The sequence below is a fragment of the Macrobrachium rosenbergii genome, chromosome 55 (genome assembly GCF_040412425.1).
Source record: "Macrobrachium rosenbergii isolate ZJJX-2024 chromosome 55, ASM4041242v1, whole genome shotgun sequence".
NCBI lineage: Eukaryota > Metazoa > Arthropoda > Malacostraca > Decapoda > Palaemonidae > Macrobrachium > Macrobrachium rosenbergii.
This window is the reverse complement of record NC_089795.1, coordinates 48,901,787-48,913,399: the sequence shown is the minus strand read 5'-3', so window position 1 is coordinate 48,913,399 and position 11,613 is coordinate 48,901,787. Positions and strand designations below refer to the sequence as shown.

Genomic DNA, 11,613 nt, shown 5'->3' with positions numbered 1-11,613 from the left:
TTATATCTTCTATTGTCCCTTCTCCTGTACTTTGTATTTCTCATTCAGTTCCTCTCTTGTTTTCTTGCTTCTTAGCCTCTTTTCTGTCATCTCTTTCAGTTTACTCAAGTCAGATCTCATCGCCATGATTTGTTTTTCCAGGCGCCTTTTCCAAGGCGGTTGCTGTTTTGGTTTCTGCTGGGTTGGTTGTGATGGTGATGTTGGTGTTTGTATCCCCATAAGTTCTACTACTAGTCTTGCTCCTGCATATGCCAAGTTATTTGTTACTGTGATACTGGTGTGGATTATTATTATTATTATTATTATTATTATTATTATTATCGACGTCTCATAATAGCTGTACAATTCGAGGAATTTAAAAAGTGAAACACCATAACTTTATTTTCTTCTTCTTCTTCTTCTTCTTCTTCTTCTTCTTCTTTCTTCTTCTTCTTCTTCTTCTTCTTCTTCTTCTTATTATTATTATTATTATTATTATTATTATTATTATTATTATTATTATTATTATTATCCACGTCTCACAAAAGCTTTCTTACAGTCATAATTTCTGTACGATTCGAGGAATTTAAAAGTGAAACACCTTAAATTTATTTCTTACTTATTATTATTACCGTTCTGATTATTATTATTGTCATCATCTTCGACTTCTTACAACAGCTTTCATACCGTTATAGTTACGGTACAGTTCTACGAATTTCAGAAGAGTAACGACCGTAAGTCGCCAAACGTCACGCAAATTTACAATAAAAGTATAAAGAAGTATAAAAAAGTATAGACACCGTGGATGACCCTGTCACCTAATGGAGACTCGGTGTTATGTAAATGTCGCTATTTTCCCTCCTGGTCCTTGCGAAAAGGGAGGAAGGAACTTTGAACACGCAAATCGACAGTTCATTTTTATGATTGTAGTCGATAACATTCTGGGAATGTTTGATGCATAAGCTTTCAGGAAATTCTTGTAATAAAGAAAATAAAAAATATATGTCAGGAAATTCCTGTATTTCTAAATAAAAAGAATGCAAAAATGTCATTTTGAATAAGTTGATTGTACGAGTATTATGGTTTATTTTCAATCATCAAAATTGTGTGCCGTGTGACTTTTTTTAAGATTTTGAATGCAGTAAACAAAAAAGTTCGTCTTATATGTATCATAGGGCGTTCAACAATATCTTTGCAACAATTTTGAGTCAGTAAAGAGAAAGAAAGTAGCTTGCCAAAAAAACTTATTTCCTTTATATATCACGGGGCGTGAAACGGTATGTTTGGGAAAATCTTTAGCAAGAGAGGATTCAAGTTGTCTTACAATAAAGAAAATGGGTCTGACCTTTTCATAGCTCTTTCACTTGATTTCACTTCCTCTCTCTCCCTCAATACCTTCTATCACCCTCCCCCCATCCGAGCTCCATATTTTCTTTTTCACATTTGCTTTTACACCCTCCCTCTTTTGATAGGTCAGTAAAAGAGAATCCAAGTTGTCTAATGAGAAAGAAAATAGGCCATATCTATTCATATCTCTTTCACTTGATTTCACCTCCTCTCTCCCTCACTTAATAGTTTCTGTCACACACCTCTCCCCAGCCCTATCGTATATCTTTCACTTTTGCCATTACATCCTCCCCCCAACCCCCTTCTCTCTTGGGAAACATGCTATAGTCCGTCCCACTTGAAACAGAAGATTGTCTTTGATTAACCTATTAAAGAACAATCGAGTCCCTTTCCTGATAGTTTCGTGAGTTTACGTGAACAGGTAGATCCTCAGGAAGTGTTATATGCTTAGCAAGTCTTATATTCTTTCCCAGGGCAGCGTTATAGGCTTCCATTCTTTCCCGAACAGAAGGCATTTGCCCTGCCTTCTGGGTCAGTGGCTTTTACTCCCCTTCTTAAAAATCTTCGTGCCGTTTCCATTCCCACTTTTGTTCTCTTCTGACACGAGTGTTCTTTTATCTTCGTGAAAGAGGAGGGACACTCGTTTTTTTTTCATGAAACCGAACAAAGATAAGTTTATTAAAGCAAGTAACGTGTCAACGATTTGTGAAAACCTAGTGTAATGTACCATGAATATTACAGTAAAGAATATCTATCTAAGTATCTCTCTCTCTCTCTCTCTAGACACACACACACACACATATATATATGTGTGTATAACTGAGTCACAAAAATATGGAACGTGATGAATATATAAACAAAGACAAAATCCACGAAGGAAAGAGAACAATGGAGTGCTGCAAGGCCTTTCAGATTATAGTCCTTGCTAAGTAAAGGGCTATAAGTCGAAAGGCCTTGCACTCATTGTTTCTCTTCCTTCTGGATTTTGCCTTTATATGTATATATATATATATATATATATATATATATATATATATATATATATATATATATACACATATAATATATATATAACACATATAAAATATACATACAATTTATACACACACAACACATATATACAATATATATATATATATATATATATATATATATATATATATATATATATATATATATATATATATATATATATAATATATGTGTGTGTGTGTATATACATATACAATATATATATACAGTATATATATATATATATATATATATATATATATATATATATATATATATATATATAGAGAGAGAGAGAGAGAGAGAGAGAGAGAGAGAGAGAGAGAGAGAGAGAGAGAAGAGAGAGAGCTATGTTTTCTTATAAAAGTCCCTTTGTCGTTTGGTCAAAACCAGTTGGATTTCTTTATTCACTGACAATCTTTTTCTTGTTAGTTTCCATTGCTTTTATCTAGAGCAAAGCTTAGAATGCTCACTAATTCGTTGTAAATTATTCGGTCAAACAGAGATATGAAACTGTAATTACAAAACCATTTATTGTTCGAAAGCTTAAACATTTATTTACTGGAATACAAGCAGTTCCCATAAGTCTGGTAAAGTCGAAGAATATATTATATATATATACTCGTATATATCCACTTTCTGGGTAGTCTTTACGCCAACAGGAGATTCATTTTAAACTCCGAATTCCAAAACCAAATCCGACAAAATTTAACCACTTTCTGGGGGCGTTTCAAAACCTTCCTCTGAACATTCACTTTTCATTCACTTTCCACGTCAGCTTGAAGTTCCTCTCAAATTTCGAATTTCCAGAACCACTGGAAAACAGACTAAAGCTAAGTTCGACGATGGGCAGGACAGTATTGACTGGCAAAGCATTTCCGGATCAACTGCCAAAACTCGTTGCCATTTGACTGTGCATGAGTTTAAAGGCTTTCGCATCTCTGTCGATCTGCATGTCTTCTTTCGTTTGCCTGCTCTTGAATACATGTCAGTCTCTGTACAGTGTGGATATGTATTCCTATTTTCGTCTGCCCACCAGGAAATGTGTGGAGAGAGAGAGAGAGAGAGAGAGAGAGAGAGAGAGAGAGAGAGAGAGAGAGAGAGAGAGAGAGAGAGAGAGAGTACAGTGCATGCAATACAGAAAGATTTGTTCCCTGGAGTAAATATGGGGTTTGGGACAGAGAGTACAGTGTAGTACAGAACAAAATTTTTTTTTCCTCCAAAGCAAACGGAGAGAGAGAGAGAGAGAGAGAGAGAGAGAGCTGGAAGCTAGACATCCTGCCCTCTTTTTTTTTTTTTTAGAGGAAATAAAAACAAACAAATCTATTTCCATCTTGTTTTTGTGGCAAAATCTGAAATCATTTCCTGTCAGTGTCTTCTTAGAAGATTAGCAAAATTAGTCTTGGTATGTTTTTGCTATTTTGGGGTATATTTTCCTCTGAATTTTCCAGGAAAATAGAAGAAAAACAGAACAAATTTTTGAGTTACCTTCCTGTATATTGACTGTTAAAAAGGGAATATTGTGTTTGGCTGAAGTATTAATACACACAGCTGCCTAATAAGTCTCAATGTTTACGTAGCAAATGGTATCAGTGCAAAAGGTCAGTATTGAAAATTTATTAAAATTATTAAACAAAACCAACGACAAATAAGTTTAGAAGAATTTCTTTGTTTAATATAATTTTGTCCATAATTTTATTTTACAAATAATATAACTCTAAAAAGTATTTGCAGATAAAAATCCATATTACAATCAGATGGGAAAGTTAAAAAAAAATTAAAAACCTAAGGTTATCGTAGACAACTCTACCCCATGTGGTATGAGCACTGACACAAACTTATTTTGATAAAAGTACCCAACAACAATTACCTTTCCCTTGACCTATACCGGACGTGGAAAGTGGAGAAGTATCAGACCCAAACCCACTCGACGTGAAATTGAAGGGAACCCTTTCCCCTTTGATTTCCAAGTCAAGCGGTGTGATCAACTGATTCCTAAATGATTGACAGTTGAAGAAGACTGACCTGACCTGTACTCAACTGACATTCGAGGTTTCATGTGTCTTTTTAACTTCAATGTTTATAGATTACCACGTATTTATAGTTCACGATTTCTGTGTAGTGAGGGTTCCGTGTATTGTAGGCTTAGGCCTAGGGACGTGGTAAAAGTCAGCATTGAAGGTTATAAAATTTAAATCATATGAGTTATTTTTCATTCAGTTCATTGACTTCATATTTTTTTCATAAGGAATTTTTTATTGTCCTTTCCATTCAGGCTACAGTATAATATACGGTGTATAAATAAAAACAAAAAAGATAAATAAAATAAATAAATAAATACAAATAAAGTAAATAAATAAAAATATATATATATATATATATATATATATATATATATATATATATATATATATATATATATATATATATATATATATATATATATATATATATATATATATGAAGAGCAGCTGAGACAACGACCAAACACTTATCAACTCTCAGTGTTTGAATGTCGTCTCAACTCTGAAAGAAATAATTCGAGATAAATAATGTCTAGTGAAGAAAAACAAAAAAAATGAGCTTCATGATTCAAAAAAAGAGCAAACTGATACCAGAGTCCTCGGAGAGTCCCTGGGATGAGTGTCATAAAAACGGTTTTGCGAAGAAAATAGAGATGAGAGGTGGATGAAAATAAAATCAACAATAGAACAGCAAGTTATAAAAAAAACATGGCAAGGTATTTTCAGCATATGGCTAAATTAGGTAATAGAGGAAAGAAAGTAAAAAAAATGGAGCTTTATAACAAGTATCACATAATCTTCAAAGAACAGAACACAGATGTTAAGAAAACAAGAGACCCGAACAAAGGAATAATTGTAATGAACGACAAAACAACACCAAAAATAAGAGACCGAACCAGAAAGGAGGCAAAAAGGTCAAGAATGGGAGACAGTAAGATCCGAATAAAGAGGAAGATGTACATGAACAGTGAGATAAATAAATGATAAAAAATTTCAGGAATATCCGAATCATAAGATAGATGTTAGGCCTACTCCTTCGTTTATCAGCATTGGCCAAAATGTCCCTCGAGACCCATTGAGTAGACGTCCCAATCTTAAGAGGTTTCTGTTGATGGATGTTATAGGGAAAGGTAAAAATGGCTTAACGATGGTCTGAACCTTTTACTCTGGTGCTCTTGTCCAACTTCTTCCACGCTTTAATTCTTGTCCTTTCTTCAAGTTTGCTCTCCAACCTCTCTGACTATTCCTTCTTAGCGCAATGAGAAGGAAACAATAAGTAAGAGATCGTTGTACTTCATCTCTTTTATTTTATGGGTATCTTTATGTTACTGTCCAACACCTCAAATTCTCTCTTTTGACTGTCTTAAGCGCTGAATGGCTAATTGTGCCCCAGTGCTTGGCTTTACAGCCCAAATTTATAAAATCAATCGGTCAGTCTTCGACCAAGAGAGAGAGAGAGAGAGAGACTTCTCTGGTAAGTACTGTATAAGTAAAAGATAAGTAAAAGCCCCCAAAGGAAGTAAATTAAGAGAGAGTATACGCTTACGACAAGGAAAAGCCCCCAAAGGAGCAAAATAAGAAATTTAACTTTGCACTCTCATTTGCCAAAACCCGTTACATAACTATGCAAGAGGAGTTTCAGTATAACAACTTTGCTAAAGTTATGAATATATAAAGTGGCCTTCAGACACCAATGGCTTAGTCTTCAGTCAGGCAGTCATCAGCAAATCGACTTTACCCCTCGATGGAAATCTCATGCTAATGAAAGGTGCTTGTTATGGAAATAGGCTAAGAAATAGCAGGCCAGGAGGATCTCGATTTTAGGGTGCGAAATTTTCTACACCCAGTTAATCTACTGTAGACGCTTATCAAAATGGCTCCAGCGAATTGGAGTACCAGATTTAGGCCAAAAGCCAAGCGCTGGGACTTATAAAAGAGTAATTGAGAGTAAAGGAGGTTTGGAAGGTGTAAAAGGAGGAAATCCTCTCATTTGCACTATGAAACAATTGTTAGGCGAGGGTGGAAAGTAAGATGGAAGAAAGATAAGAACTGAGGTACAGTAAAAGGACCGAAAGGGGTTGCAGCTACGGGCCGAAGGGATGCTCCTAAGAACCGTAATGCCATCAGTGCACCGCGTGAGGTGCACTGATGGCGCAACCCCCCTCCGGGAAAATGGCTCTAAAGATGTCTCTCCAATCCCGCAATGAACTGGAGCAATGGATGGAGGATTTCAAAGGAAAATGAGTGACCTTACGTAAAAATAGGATTGCTCTGGTGGGACTTGACTATGACTAATGCTATGGTGGAACCTCTTCCATTTTTTCGAAATCTTTACAAATACTCTCTAGGCCTATGGTAGCTCCCTTGGGCGTATGGCTTTTCTCTTATGCTCACCACAGAACTCTCTCTCTCTCTCTCTCTCTCTCTCTCTCTCTCTCTCTCTCTCTCTCTCTCTCTCTCTCTCTCTCTCTCAGGGATTTTCCTTCTCATATTCTCATATTGACATTACTATAGAACAGGCCTTTGTCAGAAAATACTCTCTCTCTCTCTCTCTCTCTCTCTCTCTCTCTCTCTCTCTCTCTCTCTCTCTCTCTCTCTCAGCATAATTTTCCCCATAATATTTCCAGTGATTAATGGTTCCCCTTGACAGGATATTTTGATAAAGGTTCAATTGTAATTTTTCTCTGACGCTCCTGGTAGATAAACCATGATGAATCATTTCATTCTGCGAAAGGTATTTATAAATATTATTTATGACACGAGAAGCACAGAGCATCAGCTGCTTAATTGTTGGATATAATGCTCAAATGTATCCTGAATAAAAGACAGAAGCTTGCGCATGCTCAGTTCTGGGATAAGGGAAGCGATGTTGACAGATAATATGCCTTTAGGAAAATATGGAAGTTGTCTTGACTATACCCCAGATGACACCTGGCGCTGGGGGAGGGGGGGAAGAGTACACATAGACCTTAGAAGTTTGTTTTCGGCTAAAGTTATTCTACAGAATGCCGGATGAGTTTATATATATAAATATATATATATATATATATATATATATATATATATATATATATACATATATATATATATATATATATATATATATATATATATATATATATATATATATATATATAAAATATATATATACATATATATATAAAATATATATATATATATATATATATATATATATGTATATATATATATATATATATATATATATACTATATATATAAATTTACTCAGGAAGTTTGTCAGTGTTTGGAAGTTTCTCGTCCTGTTCATTACTTACAGATAACAGCTAACGTTAAGAAGAAAGTCTGAGATCCAATATAGCGTTAACATAAAGCGAAATGTCAATTCAGATTCACGAACAAGTGAGAAATAGGAGCAAAGCCGTCACCCTATAAGGAAAAACAAACAGTCTAAGCGATAAAATATCTTCATACAGAATTAAGTAATTACTAACCACAAGAAAACTAAAAATGAAAGTAAAGCAGAGCTCGTTGTAGTATTTCGTGCGTCTACGACCCTTGTTTTTGGTAACTCCCTTTTCTGGTTTCTGTTGTCCTTGGTTGTTCAGTACCTTTGTCGGAAGGCAGTCATCACAAACCTTCAGTTTTTCTTTAGTCCCGTGTTTGTCGGTTTTAGGTGGTTGTTTAATAATTTTTGATGAATACAGTCGGGTCGTTGTTACATCTCTCCTTCTCGAAGGCTTTCAGGTCTGTGGCTGTCTTAGGCGTTTACTACTATTGTTTGAGCTAGCATTGTTACAGATTCCTTTGCACTTGGAAGCTGTTTGTAGCGGGAATTACTTCTATTTTTTTTATATAAAACTCTTTACTTTGTTACTTTGCAAATGAAAGTTGTTTTGTGATTTGAATTACTATTTTATGCTGATTATAAGTCATGTTATCACTTCGCAGTTGAATGCTGCTTTTGTGAAGCGAATTACTCCTGTTTTTGTGATTATGAAATACTCAGTCTTTTGTTACGTTGCTTTGCAACTGAAAGCTGCTTTTGTGAAGTGCATTATTTCCTGTTTTTGTTAAATATAACACTGTATTTTTCTAACTCTTTGTACTTTCACCGCAGGTAGCTTTAAGGATTTCGTTGACTCTGGAGTAGGTTCCACTTTCCATACCGTGAATGGACAAGAGAAGAGAGCTCGGTATAGTATTTTTTCCGTCAAAATTTTTAGGTGAGTAAAATTTCCATTTGTTTTCCCAAAAACTTAATCCGCCAGCTAGTCCTGCCCACAACAGGGGCAGAGCCCCTGTTATGGGCAGGACGTTTCTAGCATACGGTGGACCCTGTCCACCGTATGCTAGAGGCTGGCTTCCCCCCCCCAACCAGAAAATGCTCTTAACTTATAGTAAATCTTAAGCTATTCTCTTTAAATTTAGTTTTATAACAATTTAATAATCATAGGCACTCAGATTAACTGGCAAATCTGCTGTACTATTTTATTTGAATTTTTAGTTGCCGAGTTTCATTAGCCGTTAAATGGTACTGTAAATTCACTTTAAGTTGGAGTTTAATTTGTTCCTCAATGATTTAAACTATTGATGAGGTTTGTAATGATTTAAACTCTTGACAAGTTTTGGGAAGTTGAGTAACTGGTAGATTGCCGGAGCCTAGGCAGTAAAATCTGTTTGGTACAAAACGCCCAAAAGAACTTGGGTAGTAAAAAAAAAACTTGCATGAAACCCTCGAATTAACTTTACTAATTTCTGCAGGTAGCAGGTGTTGTAGAGTGTGTGTACCTGGAGGTCTCATTCGATCCCCATTCGGCTTTTGAAGTATGTGAACCAAAACCAAACTTTTAGTGGAATGGGTGGTGACCATTTTTAAGGACAACGTACGTTGGGTGAACTTAATAGAAAATCTCTAAATTTGCAAAATATATCCTGGTAATTACACTTTGTAAGCTTTTATTAAAATTCCTCTCGTAAGTATGAGTAGCCTGTTTTAATGTACCGGGTCTCAGAAAGGTTAAATCAGTCTGGCATGCATAATTTTTCATACGCATGGCCATCACTTGGAACATAACCTGTGACGACATTAAGAAATGAATTTTGGTCCGCGATGAAAGGCTGGAACGATAAGAGCAGAGATAAGGGGCCGCTTTAAATAAGTTGTGTGAGTGTTGAAATTTTACCTTCAAAATTCTTCAGATAAAGATGCTGTTATGTAAGTTGACAGTAAAATGGCTTGGACGTAATTGGGTAATGAGCAACCAGCCAGTAAGACGAAAGGTAAACAGGCCCCATATTATCGGTAGGTGATTTGTAAAGAATGAACTCTACTCTTAACTGAATAAACAGCTCGAGTTCATAAAACAACGCAGGATGAACGTTAAATTGTACTGCATAAACCTGAGAGAAATTTAGGTTGAGATACCGGTATAATACAGCCGTAACATTAAGAAAGCACTGGAATACTTTGACTTGAATTGGGTGGTTCTCAATGTATTTCCGAACTTTTAAAACCTCTATGCTGAATGTAGATTGGTTTGTAATGTGTAAAAATTAAACCATGCTCAATTGTCGCTTGGGTTTAGTTCATATTCCGGCACTACTTGTTCGGCTGATGAATGGTATGGGGAAACTCCAACCTTCAAATTAACGTTAATGTCGAAATAGTATTGAGAGTTATTTCCCGCGCTTAACGTATCCATGAATGGCGTAAATCTTGCACAGTGGTCTTGCAGAGTAACGTTAACTACGTTCTTGGGTATAAAAGATACGAATGTTAGTTTGAACTAAAGCGAGCTTGAAACGCGTAGGTTTATCAGCAAAAAGTGCTGAACTGAGTTTATAGGGTGAGGGTTATCAGTGTCCACGTTTAAAATGTAATATCCGACTTTATGCTGGGTGTGTTAATTTAACATAGCAGTTTCCTTTAATGTGGCATAGACGGTGAACTAGACCCTGACTGCTGTAAAGTAATTTTTTAGACCAGAAATTAGTTTTGTTAGAATTAGATTAAAATTTAAATTAAATAGTAATCAGTTCAATTTGGTTGGTTATGACTCCTAATACTTCTGTTTTTTTTTTATAACAATATATGGCACCATTATTATCTCGAATGAAACATTACAGTACAACTGTACAATCGTTAAGGCCTGTCCAGACGAGCGGGCCTGATCGGCGGGCAAACACTGTTCCCATAACCCGTTCCACTATATTGACCGACCGAGTGTGGAGCCAGAACGATGCGGTTGACTGGTAACGATGCTTCAGAAGCGAGAGAAAATATAAATGGCTGAAGTGCCCGACGGGCATGCCCGCTAGTGTGAACAGGCCATTACAAATTACCTCAGTTAAGTACGAAACTTCAAGACTAGGATACGTAATGGTCATTAACATTAATATATTCAAAAGATGAACCATATTCATATGGAACAATCCCCCAGGCCAGGGGCCACTGACTTAACGATTCAAGCTTCCAACTCGTGGTGTCCATTTGAAAGAAGTAACGGGAGGTTATAGGAAAAGCGAAATATTGAATTACAAGGAGAATTGTTTGAGGGTAGTAATGCGCTGCATCTTCACTTGAACTTTTGAAGTTCCAGTTACACATCTTGAGGGAGACTGTTCCATAGTCCAACGATGTGAGGAACAAAGGACCACTAGAACTGAAAAGTTCAACAGCGAGGCACATTTACTGCATATTGGTGCTCCTGCTCAGCAAATATGGTTGCCTTCGACAGGAAAAGGGGATTGGGGATGAATTGTGAATGTGAAAGATCTCCGTTAAAATACAGCTTATGAAAATTGGCAAATTTTGCAGTGACTTAACGATCATCTTTTTGAATGCAATTAAGGATCCTTAGTACCAAAAACATGACTCACTAAGCGTGGCTGTTCATTACCCTCTATACATAGGACAAAGACTTGAGGTAATAGATGCAATATACTTTGACCTTTGTGCTCAAGTAACAGCTAAAATGCGTTTCTCGGGCACCCGTCTATGATGCAATGAGTTAAGTGTACTCGTAAGTACACTTATGTACAAAAAAGTACATTTATGTACAAAAAGCATGTTTATGCACAAAAACGTAATTTATGGAAAAAATAACTAACTATTTAACTATAGCTTGACTAGAAAATAGTCCCGGGCATATACATGTAATACAGTTTATTAATGGATGACACCAGTATAGACTGTCAGTAGCAGACATAGCTATTGCTAATAAAATATATGTGGTATTTAACTACAGTTCGTTATATATGTGTACATGTGT

At 35.7% G+C, this 11,613-nt stretch overlaps 1 long non-coding RNA gene across 1 annotated transcript; it reads left to right on the top strand.

Annotated features, from left to right (window-relative positions):
* Positions 1-7,956: 7,956 nt before the first annotated feature.
* On the top strand, positions 7,957-9,325 carry LOC136835213 (uncharacterized). Its single transcript, XR_010852053.1, has 3 exons — positions 7,957-8,086; positions 8,460-8,565; positions 9,104-9,325. It is a non-coding gene; the product is annotated as an uncharacterized lncRNA (long non-coding RNA).
* The last annotated feature ends 2,288 nt before the right edge of the window (positions 9,326-11,613 follow it).